This window comes from Pongo pygmaeus, chromosome 3 (assembly GCF_028885625.2).
Source record: "Pongo pygmaeus isolate AG05252 chromosome 3, NHGRI_mPonPyg2-v2.0_pri, whole genome shotgun sequence".
NCBI classification, from domain to species: Eukaryota; Metazoa; Chordata; class Mammalia; order Primates; family Hominidae; genus Pongo; species Pongo pygmaeus.
In genome coordinates, this window is record NC_072376.2 from 152315099 (window position 1) to 152340753 (window position 25655).

Here is a 25655-nt window from a genome sequence, read left to right on the forward strand (position 1 = left end):
TGGGACTACGGGTGCCCGCTACCACGCCCGGCTAATTTTTTGTATTTTTTGTAGAGACGGGGTTTTACCATGTTAGCCAGGATGGTCTCGATCTCCTGACCTCGTGATCCGCCCGCCTTGGCCTCCCAAAGTGCTGCGATTACAGGCGTGAGCCATCGCGCCCGGCCAAGTGTTAGCATTTTTAAATAAATCAAACTTTTAATTTTGAGAAGACTGTAATAATCACGTAGTTTAAAGAATAATACAGTGCACTTTACTCAGTTTTCCCGACACTAATACCTTGCAAAACCATGGTTCATTATTATAACATTGATACAATTCACCAATCTTATTCAGATTTCCCCAGTTTACTTGTACGCGCATGTGAGTGCTCGCGCACGCGGGTGCAGTCATCCCTTGGTGTCTGTCGGCGGTTGATTTCAGGATTCCGCGAGATTCCAAAATTTGCGGGTGTTTGAGTCCCTTAAGTAAAGTGGTGTAGTATTTGAATATAACCTATGGAAATGTATACTTTAAATATCTCTAGATTACTTATAATACCTAATGCAATATTACTGTTATATAGTTATACTATATTTTTAAAATTTGTATTTTTTATTGTATTTTTAAAAATAGTTTTTACCTATGGATGCAGACACCAAGGATAATGAGAGCTGACTGTATTTACTTCTGTGCGGTGTTATTCCATGTATAGGTTGCACCACTACAATTAGGCTACAGAACAGTTCCTTCAGTCCAAAGTACCCCCCTCTGTGTGCCCTGTTAGAACCACATCCATTATCTCTCCCACCCCCCTCCCATCCCCTCTCGCTGCAGGCTCCAGCAACCAGTACATGTCCTCTATTTGTATAATTTTGCCATTCTTTTGGGTTTAGAGATAGAGTCTTCCTCTGTTGCCCAGGCTGGAGTGTAGTGGCTATTTATAGGCTCTATCAATAGGGCACTGTAACCTCAAACTGCTGGACTCAAGCAGTCCTCCCGCTTCAGCCTCCGGAGTAGCGGGGATCACTACAGGGCTACTACATCCAGCTAATAGTTTATTCCTTTTTGTTGCCGAGTAGTATTCCATGATATGGATGTACCACAGTGTGTTTAACCATCCATATGATAGCAATTTTTGATTAAACATCTTAATTTTTTTGTGGTAGTGTTAGTGGGGCAAAAACCTGTAAGTTTATTGCCAAAATCACAGTGCTGAAGATCTATTGATAAGTTATATGTGAGAGAAATGTGGAAGTCACTAAATGAAAGAAAAGTAAAGGAGCTAAAATGTCCTTATTGTTCTCATACATTAGGAATGAAGAAAGTATTACTGACCAAAAGGATAGTATTGATTTTTTGAAATTGCTTCTGTTTCTTGAGATTCCATAGTAAGTTAGTGCTTTTGATTTTAATATTTTTTTTTTTTGCCCTGTCTGATAAAGGAAATGTTGGACATAATGTGATGTGTGTGCTGTATGTAATCAAGTGTTGCTGGGTTGGTAACTTGTTGTTTTTTTTTGTTTTTGAGACAGAGTTTCGCTCTTGTTGCCCAGGCTGGAGGGCAATGGCATGATCTCGGCTCACCGAAACCTCTGCCTCCCGGGTTCAAGCAATTCTGCCTCAGCCTCCCGAGTAGCTGGGATTACAGGCGTGTGCCACCACACCTGGCTAATTTTGTATTTTTAGTAGAGATGGGGTTTCTCCATGTTCAGGCTCATCTCAAACTCCCAGCCTCAAGTGATCCACCCGCCTTGGCCTCCCAAAATGCTGGGATTACAGGCCTGAGCCACTGCTCCTGGCTGCTTGGTAACTTGTTAAATCATTCCTGCAGCATTCAACTTTTGAGCTGCTACTTTGTTAGTTGTACTATACTTGTTATGATAAACTTAAGTAGGAATATCTGGTTCATATTAGTTAGTTTGTATTTCAAAATAAACATTTTGAAATACAGTTAGTTTGTATTTCAAAATAAACGTTTTTTTTCCTTAAATTTTTAATGGAAACCTGCTTTACACATAAGTTTGCAAAAATTTTAAGGGTTTCTGCAGCGGATTTGCCTGGCTCGATCTAGTCTAGTTGATCTCTATAATTCAGTTTTGTTGTATATTTTTCTCTTTTTTCCAATATTACTCTTCTGTTTTCTGATTAAAGCATTGTCCAAAGTTAGTCAAAATGCTTGCATAATGTTTATTGCTGATAATTTGTCTAGAAAAAGGACGGGATGAATTTAATGTGACATATACTATGTAAGAGTTTATTTTATTTTGTTTGTTTTTTGAGACAGTTTTGCTCTGTCGCCCAGGCTGGAGTGCAGTGGTGTGATCTTGGCTCACTGCAACCTCCACCTCCTGGGTTCATGCCTCAGCCTCCCAAGTAGCTGGGATTACAGGCGCCTGCCACCACACTCGGCTAATTTTTTTTTGTATTTTTAGTAGAGACGGTGTTTCACTATGTTGGCCAGGCTGGTCTTGAACTAGTGACCTCAAGTGTTCTGCTTGCCTCGGCCTCCCAAAGTGCTGGAATTACAGGCATGAGCCACTGCGCCTGGTCCTATGTAACAGTTTAAGGAAGACTTGTGTTTGCCAGAAGCTGGGTTTTGTTTTTTTTTTTGTAATTACAAACTGTTTTAACTTATTTGGAAAATTAAGTCATTAGAAAATTGTGGCCTTTGCCTACTGTTGATGCTATTTGTTTATCTAAAAGTTTGAGGGAGTTACCAGATATTTATACCACTTTGTTAGGATCTAGGTTAAGGGTGGGAAAAATGAGGTTGCCAGAGTAGAACAAAATCCACACCTTAGATTTTAACCTGCTTGGAAAAGGTGGACATACCCTAATGCCTTTCAATCAAGTGTTGGTAGGTTGGTTGCTGTCACTGCTGCTTCCTTCTCTCTTTTTTGCTCTTCAAATGTTAATGTCAGTTATAAGAAAAATCTAAGTTGGGAATAGTTAAAATATTGTACATCAATAAATGTAGTTTTGGACTTTAGCCTGAATGATTTATATTGTTAGTTGTAAGTGTTAAAGGACAGAATTTTTCTTTCCTAGAAAAGTGGTGAGAGAAGTTAAAATAGCATGATGATTATGTTTGTGATTTGTCACTATTTGCCAGGTAAAATGAGAAATCTACCATTTGCCAGGCTCTGCTCTAGGTGCTTTAGAATAGCACTGTACAGTAGAATTTTCTGTGATGATGGAAATATTTGTTATCTGCTCTAATATGATAGCCATTGGCCATGTGTAGGTTTGTTTTTTGTTGTTGTTGTTAAGACAGGGTCTAACTCTATCACACAGGCTGGAGTGCAGTGGTTTGATCACGGGTCACTGCAGCCTCCACCTCCCGGGCTCAAGCTATCCTCCTAGCTCAGTCTCCCGAGTAGCTGCGACTACAGGCGTGCCACCACGCCTCGCTAATTTTTGTATTTTTGGTAGAGACAGGGTTTCGCCATGTTGGCCAGGCTAGTCTTGAACTCCTGGGATCAAGCAGTCCTCCTGCCTTGGCCTCCCAAAGTTCTGGGATTACAGGTGTGAGCTACTGTGCCTGGCCTGGCCACATGTAATTATTGCACACTTGGAATATGGCTAGTGCAACTGAGGAAATGAATTTTTAATTAATCTTAATTTAAATTCAAATAGTCACATGTGGTGAATGGTTACCGTTTTGGACACAGCATGCTTTATTTAGAGTCCTTTCTTAATTCTCAAAATTTTTCAAGGTGGGGACATTTTTATTAAGCAAACAGACTGAGATTAAGGTCAACAGCTAGTGTTAGTTACAGTCTGGAATAAAACTTTTTTTTCTTTTCAGGGCACTTAACATCACACCTGCCTAGTGTTTTAACTATTTAGGGGAGGGGTGTAGGAGGAGGGTGAGGGAATTCTTTGTTAGGCAAAGGAGTAGTAATACTTATTAGGTGGCTGTATACATTGTATAATAAGTAAATTATTATTATTATTATTTTTATTATTTTTTTGAGATGGAGTCTCGCTCTGTTGCCCAAGCTGGAGTGCAGTGGTACAATCTCGGCTCATTGCATGCTCTGTCTCCCTGGTTCACGCCATTCTCCTGCCTCAGCCTCCTGAGTAGCTGAGACTACAGGCGCCCGCCACCATGCCTGGCTAATTTTTTGTATTTTTAGTAGAGACGGGGTTTCACCGTGTTAGCCAGGATGGTCTCGATCTCCTGACCTCCTGATCCGCCCGCCTTGGCCTCCCAAAGTGTTAGGATTACAGGCTTGAGCCACCGCGCCCGGCCCATTGTATAATAGGTAAATTATTTTATGTGATTTATTTTCTTTGGGAAAGTTAATATTTCTGCTAGTTAATGATACTTAGTTTAGCTTTAGTTGCTGATGAAATTTAGATTAGGAATTGTTAGCAAGTAGGTGTCCATATGCACATGAAAGTTTAACTGATTAATTAAATTTCTTTGTGACAGAATTCCAGTTTTGCAACTAAGAGTAGACAGTAACTTTGAAATTGGTTTTAATATACGTTTGCTTGTACTTTATATATTTAGAATATAACAAAAAAATCAAAAAATGGAAACAAAGTTTGGTCTGTTCTGAAATCCCATTCTGTACATAGTAGTTAATCATAAGTTTATTTTTTTTGAGATGGAGTCTCGCTTTTGTTGTCCAGGCTGGAGTACAGTGGCGCGATCTCGGCTCACTGCACTCTCCGGCTCACTGCAACCTCCGCCTCCCAGGTTCAAGTGATTCTCCTGCCTAGCGTCCCCAGTAGCTGGGATTACAGGTGCCCACCACCACACCCAGCTAAGTTTTGTATTTTTAGTAGAGACAGGGTTTCGTCATGTTGGCCAGGCTGGTCTCAGACTGCTTACCTCGGGTGATCCACCCACCTCAGCCTCCCAAGTGCTGGGATTACAGGTGTGAGCCACTCACTGCGCCCTGCCGATAATCGTAAGTTTAAACTCGGATAAATTATTCCTTAAAAGTATACTAGAAAACAAAATGCTGTTTTGCTATTTTATATATGTGTATATAATGTGTATATAATTATTATAAAAATTACAAAATGATTTTTCTGTAAAAATCGAATGAGGGCCGGGTGCGGTGGCTCACGCCTGTAATCCCAGCACTTTGAGAGGCTGAGGCGGGTGGATCACCTGAGGTCAGGAGTTCGAGACCAGCCTGGCCAATGTGGTGAAACCCCGTCTCTACTAAAAATACAAAACTTAGCTGGGCGTGGTTGTAGGCGCCTGTAATCCCAGCTACTCGGGAGGCTGAGGTGGGAGAATCATTTGAACTCAGGAGATGGAGGTTGCAGTGAGCCGAGATCGTGCCATTGCTCTCCAGCCTGGGGGACAAGAGTGAAACTTCGTCTCAAAAAAAAAAAAAAAAAATCTAATGAGAAGTGAAAATCTTTTAATAATGTGGTAAATTTATTCTTTGCTTGCTTTTTAAATTTGTGTGTGTGTGTGTGTGTGTGTGTGTATGTGTGAGACCAGGATTTCACTGTGTTGCCCAGGCTAGTCCTGAGCTCAAGTGATCCTCCTGCTTCAGCCTCCCAAGTAGCTGAGATTATGGTACATGCTACTGCGCCTGGCCTGTTGGCTTACTTTAATTTTTGTCTTTCTGGAGTGAGATGCAGTATGAATGAACAAATACATGTTTTTGTTTTAAACTGACAGCATATATTTTTAAAATTCTGTATTGTGTTAGAAACCTGAAATGTTTTAAAAAATAATTCTTTTGCATCAAGAGAGTGGGTTAAAAATACTTGTTTGTGCAGAGTGACCGCAGTTCAGTTTTTAATAGTAGTAGATGGACAACACTATATTTTCAGAAAAGCAGACTAAAGCTTAAAAGGGAACTGAATTTAATGTTCCATTTTTTAGATGTGTCAAAGTCTTGCAGTCCTGGGTCATTATTGGGGCTCAAACTAGTTATTTGATGATAATAGAATTGCCATCCAAACTATTGAAGCACTGGTTAATGAACAGTTTCCAGAGAGGCAGGCATAGTGCTCGGTGTGATTGGGGGACTGGAGAGATACTGTCCAGCTGGCCTCAACTGAAGGGATCTCTCTCCTTAGTGTGCAATCTTATATCTTTTAATATTTCTGCTTCTGACAATGCAGTTCTGACAGAGCATTGATTCAAATATATCTTCTTTCTTCATAAAAGCATTTTTGGACATAAAAAGCTAGGTCATATAAAGGATCATATGCAAAGGACTGTTCAGAATTTTCTCCCCCAGATAACCTGTGTGACTCATTTTTCTTATTTGTTTTAGGACTTCTGCTCAGGTGTCCTTTATTTATTTTTAATTTTAAACTTATTTTTATTATTATTTTTTGAGACAGGGTTTTGCTCTGTCACTCAACCTGGCATGCAGTGGCACAATTTTAGTTTACTTCAGGCTCCGCCTCCCGGGTTCAAGTGATTCTCCCGCCTCAGCTTCCCGAGTAGCTGGGATTCCAGGTGCCTGCTACCACGCCTGGCTAATTTTTGTATTTTTAGTACAGGTGGGGTTTTACCATGTTGGCCAGGCTGGTCTCGAACTCCACACCTCAAGTGATCCACCTGCCTTGGCCTCCCAAAATGCTGGAATTACAGGTGTGAGCCATCATGCCTCGCCTATTTAAAAAAATTTTTTTTGAGACAGAGTCTTACTCTGTTGCCCAGGCTGGAGGGCTGGAGTGCAGTAGTGTGATCTCGGCTCACTGCAACCTCTGTCTCCTGGGTTCAAGCGATTCTCCCACCTTAGCCTTCTGGGTAGCTGGGACTACAGGCACGTACCACCATGCCCAGCTAAACAGGTATCCTTTAAATGTTATTTAGAGGCCTTCCTTGGCTAGCAGTCAGTCCTTCTCACCTTATTTTCTTATTTCTTACTTTATTCTCATTTATCAGCTTCTGACATACATTTACTTTTATGTTTATCACATATTTTCCACAATTAAAATGTAGGTTTTATGAAGATAAGGACGTCTGTTGATGGCTCTATTCGCATTGGTTAAAATGATGTACCATAGTAGATGTTTAATAAATATTTGTTATGTGAAGTGAGTGTGAAAACAGTGATTACAGGGCAAGAGAGAAAGATCTTTGGATTGTGTGCTTGCATAAATTTTTGTAGAAGGGAATTAAGCTGGGCTTTAGCATTACAGAGTACATTAGTGTATGAAGTAATTGTAGGATATTGGGCAGAGCCTATATTATGGTAAGACTTTGAAGTTTAATTTATAAATGAATTATAGTATTTGTTTATATAGCCTTTCTTTCATCACAAAAGCATAATAAGAGGAAAATTTTATTATTGTTTCTTTGGTTTTGGCATTGGAGGAGAAATGGTATCAGGATTAAATGAGTTTGTTGTGAGGAGCCTGCTGCTGTATTAGAATCTTCAGATAGTAGGTCTCAGTCATACGTCATTTCATAAAGCTTTACAGCCGATTCTGACCCGAAGTCAGAGTTGGCAACCACTGTATATTATATTAAGAAATAGACCTGTTATAAAATTTAAAATATAAAATGTTAGAAGAGCTGGGCGCAGGGGTGCATGCCAGTTACTCAGGAGTCTGAGGCAGCAAGATTGGTTGAGCCCAGGAGTTCAAGGCTATAGTTTGTGATTATTGCGCCTGTGAATTGCTACTGCACTCCAGCCTGGGCACCATAGCGAGACTCCATCTCTTTAAAAAAAAAATTAGAAGGAAAATAATTGTTGTGTTAGAGTTGCTTTGTGTTTTTCAGAAAATTTAAAAATCAAGTTTAATTCTTGGTATGCTGGGAAGCTGATGTGGAAGAGAGAACAAGTCACTTAACAGTGAGCTTAGCCAGCAATCAGCATTCATATCTAAATACAACTTTGCTCTCTATTTACAGGCAATATCCTGTTGAGGAGACAAACTTAAGATTCTTAGTGAAAAATAGTTCTGAAAAGAATGTCAATTGCCAATTCTGATAGTAAGAAGGGTGAGTGAAGAGGCTTAAATTCAGTGATAGTTCTCAGTGTAAATGTAAATGTTAGGGTGTGGAAGGAATTTTATGCTGTGGTTGTATTCTTGACTTTTGGAAATTTCCCTGAAATGCCAGCTGTAGGCTTAAACATCTAAGTTGTTTTATGATACATGCTGTACAAACTTGTATTAAAGTTGCAACTTTAAGAACACTAGTCTAACTTGTTGCATGTGGTTTTTTTCCTCCTAGGTAAGATAGGAAATTATATTGTTCACTACTTAATATGGCATTAAAATAATCCCTTACACTTTTAATTTAATTAAAGCAATCTTTTCTTTCCTTGTTATTTAGCAGTAAAATAGCTTGTAATCCCATCGCTTTGGGAGGCCAGTGTGGAAAATCTCTTGAAGTCAGGAGTTTGAGACCAGCCTGGGCAACATAGCAAGGCTCTGTCTCTGTAAAAAATGAAAAAGTTACCTGGATGTGGTGGTGGTGCAAACCTGTAGTCCTAGCTACTTGGGAGGCTGAGGTGGAGGACCGCTTGAGCCTAGGAGTTCAAGACTGCAATGAGCTATCATCATGCCACTGCACTCCAGCCTGGATGACAGAATGAGACCTTGTCTCGGGGGGGAAAAATAAGTAAAATAAAAATTGCAGTGTGAGAATTAAATGATGGACATGTTGATGTTTTTGTTATCTGATGGGCTCTACTGCACTTTCTTTGGTTAGTATAATATGAACAAATCTTCAGTTGAAATAATATGAAGTTTCTACTGAAACACCTTGGGGAAAGAATATTATTTGAAGCCAGTAATATTTTTAATCTTAAAGATTCCATTTGATTTTATTACAGAGGAGATTGTGTAAACATTCCTGAGTGGCGTCTGTCAGAGTTGTTTTATCTGATTACATAAAAGGAGAAGTGAAAGTTTGCTTTTAAAAACAATAGACCTAGGGAAAAAAAGCCTGGTCTTGGTTGGTTGTCTGCTTTTACACATGGTTGCTGTTCAAATTCAAAAACTTTTTTTTCCTCTCACAATAACATGGCTTACACTTAAAATGTTACTCTATTTTTCAAAGAGAACTTGTTGGGTAGTACAAGAGTACCTTTAATTATAAATGTTTGAGGACCAAGTTAGAATTTTTAAGAAGGGGAACATTAAGCAAAGCAGTATTTATTTAGTATCTATTTTGACCCAGATTTTATGCTAGACTTTTTACATGTTAGCTGATATAAACTTTGTGACACTCCCTTAAGGAAATTGTAAGTATAGCCAATACTTAATGACTACATTGTTACAGTATATTTCTTTTTTTTTTTTTTTTGTGATGGAGTTTCACTCTTGTTGCCCAAGCTGGAGTGCAATGACAGCGCGATCTTGGCTCACTGCAACCTCCACCTCCCTGGTTCAAGTGATTCGCCTGCCTCAGCCTCCCGAGTAGCTGGGGTTACAGGCATTTGCCACCATGCTCGGCTAATTTTGTATTTTTAGTAGAGACAGGGTTTCTCCATTGGTTGGCCTCTAACTCCCGACCTCAGGTGATCTGCCTGCCTCGGCCTACCAAAGTGCTGGCATTACAGGTGTGAGCCACTGCGCCCGGCCTGTTACAGTATATTTCTAAATGCTTTATATACAGGTAATTCCACTATATCGGGACATAGAGATTCCTAAAAATTGCTGCGCTTTGCAAAATCAGGCAATAACAACCACAGGGCTTATGGGAAAAATGAGTTTGACCACAACATTAAAAAACATTATTAGTGACAGATTAAAAACAAAGATAAGAACTTAAAATGGTAGTACTGTTTTACATATGTTAAATGGTTAACAAATACATAATAATATGATGTAAATATTGCACTTTACCTTGAAAAAGACAGTGCTTGCTTGCAGAAGTGGGCATCTGAAGGATTACAGTTTGTAAATTATTGTGAAGTGGAGAAAGGCAGGTTATCTGAAATCTGATGGAAAGTTGTAACATCAGATGTAGATGGGTGTGGTTCATTGTGGCTCACAACATACAAGGGAAACTGAGGTAGTTGTTTGAGGTGTGTGTCTGGGTGCTGCCGTGCATGCCTATGAGACTTGTTTTGGCTAGATGCTGTTTTCTGTGTTCATCTAGAGTTTCTAACAGATGAAATTCACAGAAGCAAACATGAAATTTAAAATGCTCAAAATGCTCCCCCATCAATTGTGTTGGAGCCAATGTGTGTTTTCAAAACAAGCATTGTAACAGAATTTAACTGTACATGATTTAACTTAGAGTTGTAGAGATCATATATCCTGTGTTTGAGTAGTTCTTAACTCTGAAATATGGCTGTTTACTAAGAGCCCTGGTCTTGCATCTAATACCTGAGATAGTGCCACATTCTTTGCCGTCTTAGGTTGCCACTGCCACTAAATGAAAACCAAGGAGACTTAAGCGTCTTCCAACTTTTTCTTTGTTAGGGAAGCTTTTTTGTTGAGAGGGAGTCTCACTCTGTCACCAGGCTGGAGTGCAGTCGCGTGATCTTGGCTTACCTCAACCTCTGCCTCCTGGGTTCAAACAATTCTCCTGCCTCAGGCTCCTGAATAGCTGGGATTACAGGCGTGTGCCACCATGCCCAGCAAATTTTTGTATTTTTAGTAGAAACGGGATTTCACCATGTTGGCCACAATGGTCTCGATCTCTTGACCTTGTGATCCGCCTACCTCAGCCTCCCAAAGTGCTGGGAATACAGGCATGAGCAACTGCACCCAGCCTAGGGAAGATTTTATTTTATTTTATTTTTTGAGACGGAGTCTTGCTCTTTCGCCCAGGCTGGAGTGCAGTGGTGCGATCTCGGCTCACTGCAAGCTCTGCCTCGGCCTAGGGAAGCTTTTGATAGAGGCTAATTCATTTTAAAGATTCTGTGGGGAGACCAAGTGACATTTTAAAACCCAGGAAATAGGCCAGGGACGATGGCTCACGCCTGTAATCTCAGTGCTTTGAGAGGCAGAGGTGGGAGGATCACTTGAGCCCAAGAGTTCCAGGCCAGCCTGGGCAACATGGCAAAACCCTGTCTGTACAAAAATACAAAAATTAGCCAGGCGTGGTGGTGCGTGCCTGTAATCCCAGCTACTTGGCAGGCTGAGGTGGGGGATTGCTTGAGCCTGGCAGGTCCAGGCTTCAGTGAGCAGTGTTCATGCCACTGCACTCCAGCCTGAGTGACAGAGTGAGACCGCGTCTCAAGAACAACAACAACAACAACAACAGCAAAGACTCGGCAAATCTGAGTAAAAGAGAAAAGCAGTACTTTTCTAAACTACCTCCCAAATTAGGTAGTGAGATAACGTATACAAGTGCATGCCAAATGGTAAAGCGCGTGTATTATTAGTACTTGCTCTTTTGTAGATGTAGTCTATTTTAAACCTTAGCTTTTTCACTGAATTGATCTCATCTTTGGTTTATGTTATACTTACTCTGGGTTTTATATTCTGTTTGATGTTTTTATTTGCTTATTTTTTATTTTTATTTTTTACTTAAGAGAGTTTATATTTTCATTAGTTACCTTTATATTATACCTTTAAAAATTCTCTTAGTCTCTCTTTTTTTTTAAAAAAAATTTAGGTTTCTTCTATTTGGTTTGTCAGCTTTAAATTAGAGCCATTTAGTTTCATTTTCTTACGTGTGAAGTCTTATTCCAGTTTCTTTTTTTTTCTGTCTCTTTTCCTGTGATTTTTTGAAGTTATATTTACTTTGTGAGAGTATGTCATTTTACATACTATTCTTCTTCATCAATACCTTTGTTTTGAATTTAGTACTACAATATCGTTAAAGATTTACAGATCTTTTCTTGAAGTTCTCAATCACTTCTTGGTTGGATAAAGCTCATCATCTAGTAGATTCCTCAGGAATGCTTGTGGAACAATTTCATAAATTTTTACATGTTTAAATTGTTTCCTATATCCTTGATATTTGAAGGACAGCTTGGCTGGATATAAAATATTTGATTCACATCTACCACCTGTTCTCTCTTTTCTATATGTATGACTTTTCTTTGATTCTTGAAATATTTCTTGGAAATACTACCCTGCTTGTATCTTGCTTGTGTTGCTAATGCCCACCTGATTTTATTTCTTAGTATATGACTTGATTTTTTTCTTAGACATCCAAGAAATTTTCTTGAGTTATAGCTTTGAGTATTGTTAGTTCTGTTCTATTTTATTCTTCAGTAATCTTTGACTGTTGAATCTTATTTGCCTCTCTCTTTTTTTTTTTTTTCAACAGTCTGGCTCTGTTGCCCAGGTTAGAGGGGAGTGGTGCCATCTCAGCATACTGCAACCTCCACCTCCCAGGTTCAAGCGATTCTCCTGCCTCAGCCTCCCAAGTAGCTGGGATTACAAGCATGCACCCCCATGCCCTGCCAATTTTTGTATTTTTAGTAGAGACAGGGTTTCACCATGTTGGTCAGACTGGTCTCGAACTCCTGACCTCAAGTGATCCACCTGCCTTGGCCTCCCAGAGTGTTGGGATTACAGGTGTGAGCTACCATACCTGTTCTCTCTCTTCTATATGTATGAGTTTTCTTTGATTCTTTTCACATCTATTTCTTTTTCATTTATGTGAAAGCATTCCTATTTTCTGTCTCTTCATATCATATCTGTTCTCTCTAGGGCATCTTTTGTAATTTAGTCTTCATTTAAGTTCAGTTTGTTCATGTTTTACAAGTTCCTGTTATTTGTCTACTCTTTAAAATTTTGAGTTTCTAATTTGAGGTGTTCTTTTATGTCTGCATTTGTTATTTAATTACTTTAAATTTGCGATGGATATGGTGATATTACATCTTTTCTCTGTAAGGGTTTTTGGTGTATTTTCGTCTGCCCAAGTATTTTACTTTTTATTCCTTATAAGTAATTTGGTACGAATGCTGAGTCCTTTTTTCTGTTCAGGTTGTTTGTGCTAGATTTTACTGTACCAACAATATTGTTATCTTATTTTGTCTTATTTTGGTGATGGGGTTAGGGTGGCCTTCTCAGTCTCTTAGTTCAAGAGCACTCTGATTTGTTGCCACAGTGAAATGTAGTTTTAAAAATAAATTAACACCTCCCCCCACCCCCCTGCCATAGTTCTGTCTTGTTTTAGTAGGCCATTTATGCTCTGGTCACTTCCTTTTTTCCCTTTATCACCAACCCTCCAAATGACACCTCCTTCTCTCCCAGAAACTGTGCCTTGCTAAAACTGTTGCCTTTGATCTTACATACTTTCTAAGTGTATTATTTTTGACTTCCCAATAGCCATTGCTCTCACTGTTATGTCTCAGATGTGCCAGTACTTTCTCTCAGATGGGGCCCTCTCCTGATGGTAAATCCTCAGTCATATTACATGTAATTCAGTTACCACTAGGACTCTGGTATATTGCTCTTCTGGACAGTTCCCATTGAAGCTTCTGGTCTTCAGTGTTTATGCTCTTATACGTAAATTGGAGTTTTTAGTCATTTCATCTCCTTATAATGCTGTGGGGTCAGCTATGGATGATTTTATTTGCTCTTTTTCTTGGCCTATATGGTTTTTATGAGGATTTGTGGAGTGTGTAGAAATTAGAGGATGGTGGGCCGGGCGCAGTGGCTCACGCCTGTAATCCCAGCACTTCCGGAGGCCGAGGCGGGTAGATCACAAGGTCAAGAGTTCGAGACCAGCCTGGCCAACATGGTGAAATCTGTCTCTACTAAGAATACAAAAATTAGCTGGGCATGGTGGCACATGCCTGCAATCCCAGCTACTCGGAAGGCTGAGGCAGGAGAATCTCTTGAATCTGGGAGGCGGAGGTTGGAGTGAGTCCAGATCATGCCACTGCACTCTAGCCTGGGTGACAGAGCAAGACACTGTCTTGAAAAAAAAACAAAACAAACGCAGATTAGAGGATGGCCATTAACCTATAGGGGACTTAATCCGTGTTTTTTACGTGCTGTACTTGAAAATATTTGTGTTTGCTTTAAAATAATTTGCAATTCAGGTTTTATATAATTGGATAATTGGTTATACTTCTGTTTTACCCCATTGTTCTCTCTTCAAACTCTCTTGGAAGCATTTGTCATGGAAATAACTATGAGGTTATATTTTATAGCTGTCTGTCAATTATATGTATAATCCTTGTTTTGCAGATTTCTACTCTTATCAAGCAGGAATCCGAAATGCCCCTTTAATGTTCTTTCTTCAAGTGACATAATTTCATGCTACAAAATAAATGAAATATAAAATCTGGCACATTTTATGATACATTAACAAGAGTATAATATTCAGAAAGTGGATGGTGATTGTTACACTCAATTTTGCTTGCTAGTAAGACCATATATGTAATTTTCACTTCTGGGTCCAAAACTTCCAAAGATACAGACCAATGACACCCTAATGCTTGTAGTCCACAAAAATATTGGTGTAAAATTCCTTACAGATCTTTCTTGTCTTTTTTATTCTGAGACTGAGTATTTATTACCTTTATAATATTAAGATGCTTTTTGTGTGTGTGTGTGTGAAATACTAACACCAAAATTTTTTTAATGGCTTATTTGGAAAAATAAAAATTTAGCAATTCCATTTCAGTTCCCCCGTTTGTTTTTTTGAAACCCTGTTATATTAGTTTTTTTAATATAGGGTGCTTCTTTGGCAGCACATATACTACAATTGGAACAATACAGAGATTATTAGCATGGCCCCTGCACAAGGATGACATGTAAATTCATGAAATATTCCATGTTTTCTTAAATATAAAAAAATTAAGTAAAACATAGAAACATGGGAATAATATTATATCAACTTCATAGAGTGGTCTAAAATGTCAAAGGAGGCTGGGCATGGTGGCTCACATCTGTAATCCCAGCACTTTCGGAGGCTGAGGTGTGCTGATCGCCTGAGGTCAGGAGTTCAAGACCAGCCTGGCCAACACAGCAAAACTCCGTCTCTACGAAAAATACAAAAATTAGCCTGGTGTGGTGGCATGTGCCTGTAATCCCAGCTACTTGGGAGGCTGAGGCAAGAGAATCACTTAAACCCGGAAAGTGGAGATTGCAGTGAGCCAAGATCGCGCCACTGTACTCCAGCCTAGGCGACAGACCCCATCTCAAAAAAAAAAAAAAAAAAAAAGGAACTTAAAACTTTCATATAAGGAACAGCTAAAAGAACAAAGCTGTTTAGCTTGAATAAAAGAAAACAGAATTCTTACAGAGCTATAATCCCTTATCCAGTTAGAGGGTGATAGTTTGGATCAGTATATCTAAAAACATTTTTGTAGGCGGGGTGCTGTGGCTCACGCCTGTCATCCCAGCACTTTGGGAGGCCAAAGCTGGTGGATCAGCTGAGGTCAGGAGTTGGAGACCAGGCTGCCAACATGGTGAAACCCCATCTCTACTGAAAATACAAAAATTAACCAGGCATGGTGGTGCACGCCTGTAATCCCAGCTATTCAGGAGGCTGAGGCAGGACAATCATTTAAACCCATGAGGCGGGGGTTGCAGTGAGCCGAGATCATGCTACTGCACTCCAGCCTGGCTAAATTTTGTATTTCTAGTAGAGATGGGGTTTCAACACGTTGGCCAGGCTGGTCTCGAACTCCTGACCTTGTGATCCACCCACCTTAGCCTCCCAAAGTGCTAGGATTACAGGCGTGAGCCACCGCGCCTGGCCAAAAGTTGTATTTCTTTTATTTTATTTTTGCTTTATTTATTTATTTATTTATTTTGAGACAGGCACTTGCTGTTGCCAACACTGCAGTGTAGTGACATGGTCATGGCTCACTGTAGCTTCAGCCTCCCAGGCTCAAGTGATCCTCCCACCTCAGCCTCGTGGGCGGCTGGGATAACAGGTGTACACTACCATGCCTGGAGAATTGTGTGTTTTTAGTAGAGATGGGTTTTGCCGTGTTGCCAGGCTGGTCTTGAACTCCTGGGCTCAAGCAATCTGCCCATCTTGGCCTCCCAAAGTGCTGAGATTGCAGGTGTGAGCCACCATACCCAGCCAAGTTCTATTTCTTAATATTGTGGGTTTCAGATGCCATGATCTCATGACATGGTGTTTCAGCTCAGCTGTGGTGCTGATGCACTGTGCCTGGCCACTGAGAATGTCTCTTTCTGGGATTCCTCTTACCAACAGATTCCTAAAGCTCTGTTTCTTTAAACATCTTTCTCTGTTTTTTTCAGATTGGATAAATTTTTTTGCACACCGCTACTTTCCTGTTATCTGTTATCTTCTTTCTGCTCTTGAGTCCATACAGTGAGGTATTGTCTCCTTAAAAAAATTGTTTCAAAGTGTTCACTATTGCTTCCTTGAGCATTTTTATGGCACTGAATAGAAAGTCTTAGATATCTCTTTCATCTTTGCATTGGTATCTGTTTCTTTTCCCAGGCAAGTTGAGATTTTCCTCTTTGCATACTATTTTATTAGACTCTGGATCTCCCTTAAATCCTGTGGAAAATGTTGATAATTTTGTTTAGTGATTTGGTTAGGTTCAAGCTTCAAGTCCCAACTCCTCTTTGGGATGTTGTTCTAATGTCAGTTTATTTTTCAACATCTTTGCAGTCCTATTTGTGTCTATTCCATGTATGTGCCGCTTCATAGCCAGTCTGATGCCTGGACAGAGTATCTGTTAGTTCGGTTTTCAAAGTCTTTAATATTGTGAGTAGGGTCATATTCTTGCATGTATAGGTTAGGGGGCAAACCTAGGGACTCATAAACAACTTCGTGGTGTTGCTTTTCCCAGTTCTTTCTCTGTGATCTTCCTGAATGTTCCCCCGGGTTTTTTATTTACTTATTTATTTATGTTTTGACACGGAGTCTCACTCTGTCACCCAGGCTGGAGTGCAGTGGCACGATCTCGGCTCAGTGCAACCTCCACTTCCTGGGTTCAAGCGATTCTTCTGCCTCTGCCTCCTGAGTCGCTGGGACTACAGGCGCATGCCACCACGCCTGGCTAATTTTTGTATTTTTAATAGAGACGGGGTTTCACCATGTTGAGCAGGCTGGTCTCGAACTCCTGACCTCAGGTGATCCGCCCGCCTCGGCCACCCAAGGTGTTGGGATTACAGGTGTGAGCCACTGCGTCTGGCCTCCCTGGTGTTTTTTGAGACTGAGACTCATCATGTTGCCCAGGCTGATCTTGAACTCCTAGCTTCAAGCAGTCCTCCTGCCTGGGCCTCCCAAAGTGTTGAGGTTACTTGTGGGAGTCACCTCGCCCAGCCACCTCTTTTTATCCTCTGGCTAGAAAGCTGGGCCTTTAATAAGCTATTCTGTGCTGTGCACTTTTGTGACTGTGTCTGACTAGAGATTTATTCATTTTTTTGATCTTCTGAAAGAACCAGCTTTTGATTTCACAAATTTCTTCTGTTTTTCTTATTTTTTCGTATTTTTTCTTTTTGCCAAAGCCAAATATTTTTAAATTTTTTCTGTTTAATCGATTCTGTTTTTATTTGCTTCTGCTTATGTTGGGTTAAATTTGCTCTTATTTTTTCTAATTTCTTAAGGTGACTTCTATTAAACATTTCCATTTTAAAAATAGTTTCCATTTCTTCATTGAGATTTTCCGTTTCTTCTTAAAAAAAAATTTGTAGCCTTTTACTTATTTTTTTGTAGAGATGGGTCTCACTGTGTTTCCCATACTAGTTTCAAACTCCTGTCCTCAAGTGATCCTCCTGCCTCAGACTCCAGAAGCACTGGGATTACAAACTGGAGCCACAGTGCCTGGCCCTTATTTGTTTTTTTTTTTTGTTTTTTTGGTTTTTTTTTGAAATGGAGTCTCGCTTTGTTGCCCAGGCTGGAGTGCAGTGGCGAAATCTCTGCTCATTGCAAGCTCCGCCTCCCGGGTTCATGCCATTCTCCTGCCTCAGCCTCCCGAGGAGCTGGGACTACAGGTATCCGCCACCATGCCTGGCTAATTTTTTTTTTTTTTTGTATTTTTAGTAGAGATGGGGTTTCACTGAGTTAGCCAGGATGGTCTCAATCTCCTGACCTCATGATCTGCCTGCCTCAGCCTCCCAAAGTGCTGGGATTGCAGGTGTGAGCCACCGTGCCTGGCCCCCTCATTTGTTTTTTTGTTGCGTTTGTGTTTTGCTTTAAATCCTTTAGTGTTACATAATAGTAACTTGTTTTCAAGTCTCAGCTACTTACGTCATTGTTATTAATATTTCGGACTCCTTTTTTTTATTGATTTCTTTCTCCTGTAGGTCATGGGTTAGTTTCCTGCTTGGAATTTATAGTAATTTTCCTCCCATAATTTCGTATAGTATGGATCCTAGGATATTTAATGTCTGGATCCTCTTGCCTTTCTTAATAGAGTTTTGTTTTGGCAGACAATTTGCTTGTTTATCAGCTTGTTCTTTTTGAGGCTTGTTTTTATGTTTTAATAAAGATGGGTTGATATGGTTTGGCTGTGTCCCCACCCAAATCTTATCTTGAATTCCCACGTGTTGTGGGAGAGACCTGGTAGGAGGTAATCGAATTATGGGGGTGGGTCTTTCCTGTGCTGTTCACATGATAGTGAATGAGTCTCATGAGATCTGATAGTTTTAAAAAGGGGAGTTTCCCTGCACAAGCTCTCTTCTCTTGTCTGCTGCCATATAAGGCATGCCTTTCACCTTCTGCCATGATTGTGAGGCTTCTCCAGCCTTATGGAACTGTAAGTCCAATAAACCTCTTTGTTTGTAAATTGCCCAGTCTCAGGTATGTCTTTATCAGCAGCACGAAAATGGACTAATACATGGGTCTAGATTAATCTTATTCCTAAGATGTGAGCTTTCTGGATCTCTGCTGAATTCTGCAGTCTTTAACGTAGTCTCTTAACTTGATACTTGAAATTCAAATGTCTGCCAGCCATGCATGAGCACCAATAGTTGTTAGGCTCATGCTACTTGGTAATTGTTCTTTGCCCAGCTTTCATAGACCTTTGCTGTGTACCTGTTCAGCTTACAGTGTGTGTGTATGTGTATTTTTTATTTTTATTTTTTGAGACAGAGTCTTGCTCTGTTGCCCTGGCTGGAGTGCAATGGGGCAATTTTGGCTCACCGCAACCTCCACCTCCTGGGTTCAAGTGATTCTTGTGCCTTAGCCTCCCGAGTAGCTGGGATTACAGGCATGCACCACCATGCCTAGCTAATTTTCATATTTTTAGTAGAGATGGGTTTCACCATGTTGGCCAGGTTGGTCTCAAACTCCTGACCTCAAGTGACCCGCCCACCTTGTCCTCCCAAAGAGCTGGGATTGCAGGCATGAGCCACCGCTCCCAGCCTCAGCTTAGTATTTGATGGAGGATGGAGGATTCCTGTGGCAGATTTCTTTTTGTTTTGTTTTCTTTTTTTTTTTTTTTTGAGATAGAGTTTTGCTCTTGTCACCCAGGCTGGAGTGCAGTGGTGTGATCTTGGCTCACTGTCACCTCCACCTCCTGGGTTCAAGCAATTCTCCTGCCTCAGCCTCCTGAGGAGCTGGAATTACAGGCGCCTGCCACCATGCCCAGTTAATTGTTGTATTTTTAGTAGAGGTGTGATTTCACCATGTTGGCCAGGCTGGTCTCGAACTCCTGACCTCAGGTGATGCACCTTGGCCTTGGCCTCCCAAAGGTCTAGGATTACAGGCACGTGCCACTGTGTCTGGCTAATTTTTGTATTTTTAGTAGAGACGGGTTTTTGCCATGTTGGCCAGACTGGTTTTGAACTCGTGACTTCAAGTGATCTGCCCGCCTCAGCCTCCCAAAGTGCTGGGATTACAGGCGTGAGCTACCATGTCCAACTCCTGTGGCAGATTTCTGAAGCCTCTTCTATATATAGTTCTCTCTAGCACCCTGCCCCATAAATTCCAGGTGTCCTAGCAGTTTCTAATTCTCATATCTACTCAGGTCAGTGAGACTGCTAAGCTCTGTTTAGGTCCCCCACCCACACCCCTACACCTCTTACACCTATTCTGCAGTCTGGAAGATGTTTCTAGACAGAAATAGGGATTTTTCTTGGGATTTACCCTGCTTCTCTTCTGAAACCATAGTCCTGTATTGGCTTTTGTCCAACAGCTGAAAACAGCTATTTTATGTTTACTTTCCAATTTTATAGTTGGCAGGAACCTCATCTAGTGTCAGTTATTCTTACACATTTGGGAGCAGAAGTCTCAGAGTGTATGGTGCCAGAATTTAGCACATGCGACTTTATTATCTATTAGAACAATTCAGTCTCTTATTTTTTGAGACAGGTCTTGCTGTTGCCCAGGCTATAGTGCAGCAGCCTTGTCCTCCCAGATTCAAGCAATCCTCCCACCTCAGCCTCCCCAGTAGCTAAGACTACAAGTATGCACCACCAGGCCCAACTAATTTTTGTACTTTTTGTGGAGACAGGGTTTCACCATGTTTCCCAGGGTTGTCTGGAACTCCTGCTCAAGCAATCTGCCCACCTTCACCTCCCAAAGTGCTGCAATTACAGGCATGAGTCCAGCCCAGTTTGTTTTAATTATATCCTGGTTTGTTTCTTTGCTTCATTGTTTCTATAGCAGAGTGTTAAAATTTTAAATGTTAATTCCTGTTGAAAAACAATAGCCTGTATTATTCTTCTAGTATTTTTGAAACTATTATGTTAGATTTTGAACTAACATATGCAGGTGTTATAGGTAGGAGGACAGATAGATACTCCGGCATTCCTTCCATAGCAAGGGAAATCCTTATTCACAGTTTTGAAATTTCAAGAACTCCCCAAACACAAGAGTTTCAGATGAGGGAATGTAGACCTGTATTTCTGTTTAATGCAATGATTCTTCTGTGGAGAACTGAAAATGTCTGTCTACTGTGTCATTTTATAAAACCTGTTTTAAGTGAATTGAATGTAAAACATATGTTGAAAGTATACCGTATGTAGTATTTTGCATTTCACTTTCCCTAAATAAAAGTAAAGTACGTTCCCTAAAAAGTTAGTTTAGGGCCGGGCGCAGTGGCGCACTCTATTCTCGTTTGTAATAAGTGACCTATTAGAGAAGTAGTGCTTTTCGTGAAAAAAATTGAGATCTATTTACTTAAATGCATGTTGGTTCTTGTTGAGGAGAGATGAATTAGTAGTAGTTATTTGGAGGGGCCTGCCATTCTGTATTATTTTTACAGCTCACATTGACAGGAGATAATTGAATTAATGGCATCGAATATAATTTCAATAAGGACATAGCTGAATTTGATTAATTGAGAACATAATCATTAGGATCTAAAATTTAGTTACTATTTTAAGTATGATAAAGTAAAAAGCTAAGTGCTGTAATATAAACATATTCAAAGAGAGGGGATTTAGTTTTTAATTTTCCTGTCAGTTATTTGGAGGGGATTATCTAGTTTAATTTTGTGAGTTCACTTCTCACTTTATTTTGGGCATTTTTGTTGTCCATTTGATTATAAGACTGGGTAAGCAATGTAACAGTTGAATTTGTTGATTAGAAGATCTTTTAAAAGATAAAAATTTTGGCTTTAATAACCTTTAACATTTAATAAAATTTCTGTATGTGATGGAAAGAGCTTTCAACCAGGAGTCAGAGAGCCTAAATTATAGTCTTAAATTTTGCCACTAGTTAGGTATGTAATCTGGGGTAAGTTACTTGTTTTCTAAATTTTACCTCTACAATAAGGATTAAACCTTTTGTGCTTATAGGATTATCATGCTGATTAAATGTTACTGAGGAGTCTCTTTGAAAAACATACCATAAACAAATAAAGATATTTCCAGTCACAGCACCAAAAATACCAATTGGAATCCTGAATATTTAAAAAATCAGCTATGTAAAATAAAGTTACATTGTGCATGTCAAGTAAGAATATCAATTTTATTTATTTTTTAAGAGACAGTGTTTTGTTCTGTCGCTCAGGTTGGAGTGCAGTGTCACCATCACGGCTCACTGCAGCCTTGGACTCCTGGGCTCAAGCCGTCCTCCCACCTCAGCTTCATGAGTAGCAGGGAGTACAGGCATGCCACCTTGCCCAGCTAATTTTTAATTTTTTTGTAGAGACAGTGGGTCTCAAACTCCTGCCTCAAGCGATCCTCTCACCTCAGCCTCCCAAAGTATTGGGATTACAGGTGTGAGCCACCATGCCCAGCCATTGTCTGTTTTTATATGCTAGTTTGAATTATATTTGTATAGGTTCACATTAGTATTGTAGAATAGTAAACTATTCCATAAGTTTTGGGTGAAAACTTTCTTGTTAAAATCAGAATGTTTAATAGCAGTTGTGTCTGCAATGAGATTATGGGTTGATTTTCTTTTTTCATTTTTTTAAAGCTTTCTACAATGGCTGTTACTTGTGATAGCAGTTTTATGTTTTTTTTGTAAAATGCTCTAGGCACTAGATTAGGGAAGTAGTTACAATGGTTAGGTGTTATGGTTCTGTATCTGGATTGTCTGGGTTCAGATTCTTTTTCCATCACTTAATAGCAGTGTGACCTTGGCCAAATTATATAACCTCCTGGACCTCAGTTATCTCGTGTAAAATGAAGATAGTAAGACTACCTGCTTTGTATCATTAAGATTAAATAAATTTTCCCTGTAAAGCACTTAGCACAGTGTCTGGGACTTAGTAAATGCTCATTAAATATTAGCTGTTATTATTGCTAAGTGTTTTACGTGTCTTTTTCTCATGATTGCTCTCCGTGATTTAAGGATTCTTTTTGATACTCAGCAAAGTACTACATAAGATTATAGAATTAAAGTCTAGAGTCACTGTTTGAAACCAGAGCCTTTAATTCCAAAGGCGGCCCTTTTCACTACTTCATTAATTCCTCAAAGTAAATTTTTCTGTTCATAGTGTTTCTGTTATATAAAAATTACCTTGGAATGTAATGCTAGGATTATTACACAGTGATGATACTTTATCAATTCTGTACTTTTAACAGATGAGACCTAGATTTCGTTTTATATCATATTTACTGTATTAGTTTTGGTAATTTAAGCCTTTGGCATAAAGGCCATTAATACAAAGTCAATTAAAAGAGATTTTTACTTAGTCTTATTTAGTTAAAAGAGACTATAAGTTAGTATTTTTAGTTGAGGTATGTCATTAATTTTGGGTGTCCTTTTTTTCGTTTTAACTTTTTTTAACCAGTTACTAATAAATATTTTTTCCTTTTTTTGAGACAGAGTCTCTCTCTGTCTTGCCCAGGCTGGGGTGCAGTGGTGTGACCATAGTTCACTGCAGCCTCAACCTCCTAGGCTCAAGGAATCCTCCTGCCTCAGCCTCCTGAGTAGTTGGGCCTAAAGGCACACACCACCATGCCTGGCTAATTTTTTGATTTTTTCGTAGAGACAAGGTCTCACTATGTTATGCAGGCTGGTCTTGAACTCCTGGGCTCAAGCAGTCCTCCTGCCTTGGCCTTCCAAAGTGTTGGGATTATAGACATGAGCCACCGTGCCAGGCCAGTAAATCTTTGTTTGTTTGAGACAGAGTCTCGCTCTGTCACCCAGGCTGGAGTACAGTGGTGCAATTTCTGCTCACCACAACCTCTGCCTCCCGGGTTCAAGTGATTCTCATGCCTCAGCCTCCCAAGTAGCTGGGACTACGGGCGTGTGCCACCACACCCAGCTAATTTTTAAAATATTTTTAGTAGAGACGGAACCCCGTCTACTGGCCATGTTGGCCAGGTTGGTCTCGAACTCTTGACCTCAGGTGATCTGCCCACCTTGGCCTCCCAAAGTGCTGGAATTACAGGCGTGAGCCACTGCGCCCGGCCTGACCAGTAAATCTTATTCTCATTCTTTTTCCTATCTTATGGCGAATATATGTTTCTGTTTCTGTTGGGTGTACACCTAGGTTGGAAGGATTGGATCAGATAGTATGTGTATGTGTATTTGTTTTTGTTTTGTTTTGTTTTGTTTGAGACAGAGTCTCACTCTGTTGCCCAGGCTGGAGTGCAGTGGCACAATCTCAGCTCACTGTAACCTCTGCCTTCTGGATTTAAGCGATTCTCCTGCCTCAGCCTCCCTAGTAGCTAGAATTACAGGCGTGCACCACCACACCCCGCTAATTTTATATGTTTAGTAGAGACAGGGTTTCGCCATGTTGGCCAGGCTGGTCTTGAACTCCTGACCTCAGGTGATCCACCCGTCTCAGCCTCCCAAAGTTCCAGGATTACAGGTGTTCTAGAAGCTTTTTCATTTTAACTTACACATTTAGATCTGCAATGTTTTTAGATTTTTTTTATTATGAAGAAAGGTCACTGTAGTTCCACTAATTATATTTTTCTACATTATCTTTTTTCTCTCTCTTTCATTGAGGTGGTTTCTGTTGCTATGTCTGGCCCTGTTGCCCAGGCTGGAGTGCAGTGGCATGATCTTGGCTCACTGCAGCCTCTGCCTCCCAGGTTCCAGTGATTCTCCTGCCTCAGCCTCCCAAGTAGCTGGGATTACAGGCGCCGCCTGCATGCCATCATGCCCAGCTAATTTTTTTTTTTTTTTTTTTGTATTTTTAGTAGAGAAAGAGTTTCACCATGTTGGCCAGGCTGGTCTCGAACTCTTGACCTTAAGTGATCCGCTTGCCTCGGCCTCCTAAAGTGCTGGGATTACAAGCATGAGCTACCATGCCTGGCCATATCACAAGTTTTTTATAAACTAGTACAGAATGTTTACATTTTTATAACTATGCATATATCGTTCCGTATTGAGCCAAATTTGTATTAAATCCAAGTCTTATACAAGCTTTTGTTTTTTCTGGAGTTAATACCTATTATTTAGGCAGTTGGCCTGGTTTTCTGTAGACCTATTGCTCGTTTCCTGCAAATGTGCCTGTATTTCTGTCATGAGCTTATGATGAACATTTTCCATGTTAGCAAGCACACTAGTTCGATTTGTGCTCTTGCTGGAAACCTATTCCATAGTAGCTTTTGACTCTGCTCCACTCTGGAGTGGCTGTTCTCTAGTTCTTTTTTCTGTATTAGATTCCTTACTTACTAAGTCCTATAGTGCTTTTTTTTTTTTTTGAGATACAGTCTCACATTGTCACCCAGGCTGGAGTGCAGTAGTGTGATCTCAGCTCACTACAACCTCTGCCTCCCGGGTTCAAACGATTCTCCTGCCTCAGCCTCCCGAGCAGCTAGGATTACAGGCGCCCGCCACCATGCCCAGCTAATTTTTGTATTTTTAGTAGAAATGGGGTTTCACCATGTTGGCCTGGCTGGTCTCGAACTTCTGACCTTGTGATCTGCCTGCCTCGGCCTCCAAAAGTGGTGGGATTACAGATGTGAGCCACCACGCCCGGCCCTCGATAGTGCCTTTTTAAACATTTATCTTAATTTCTTTTAATGGCTTCCTAAGGAAGAATACATGGACACAAAAGTTTAGCTTTTTGCAAAGCTTTAAAATGTCATTTTGCTCTTATACAGTCTTGGTATTTTGGTTTGTTTCGTTTTTTTTTTTTTTTTTTTTTGAGACGGAGTCTCACTCTGTTGCCCAGGCTGGAGTGTGGTGGTGCGATCTCTGTTCACTGCAGCCTCTGCCTGCTGGGTTCAAATGATTCTCCTGCCTCAGTCTCCTGAGTAGCTGGGATTACAGGTGGCGCCAGCAGACCTGGCTAATTTTTGTATTTTTAGTAGAGACAGGGTTTCACCATGTTGGCCAGGCTGGTCTCAAACTGCTGACCTCAGATGATCCACCCACCTCGGCCTACCAAAGTGCTGGGATTACAAGGATGAGCCACCGTGCCTGGCCTCTTATATAGTCTTAATGTATGGGAGCAAAATGACATTTTGTGAGATTGGTTCCAGGATCTCCCTTGGGTACCAAAATCCAGGGATGCTCAAGT

At 40.3% G+C, this 25655-nt stretch overlaps 1 protein-coding gene and 1 non-coding gene across 3 annotated transcripts in view; both read left to right on the forward strand.

Moving 5' to 3' along the window:
- NAA15 (N-alpha-acetyltransferase 15, NatA auxiliary subunit) overlaps window positions 1-25655 on the forward strand; it is an 85566-nt gene that overhangs the window by 2631 nt on the left and 57280 nt on the right. The window lies entirely within an intron of this gene.
- LOC129035867 (U6 spliceosomal RNA) lies at window positions 14523-14628 on the forward strand. The gene has a single exon (XR_008502362.1). It is a non-coding gene; the product is annotated as a U6 spliceosomal RNA (small nuclear RNA).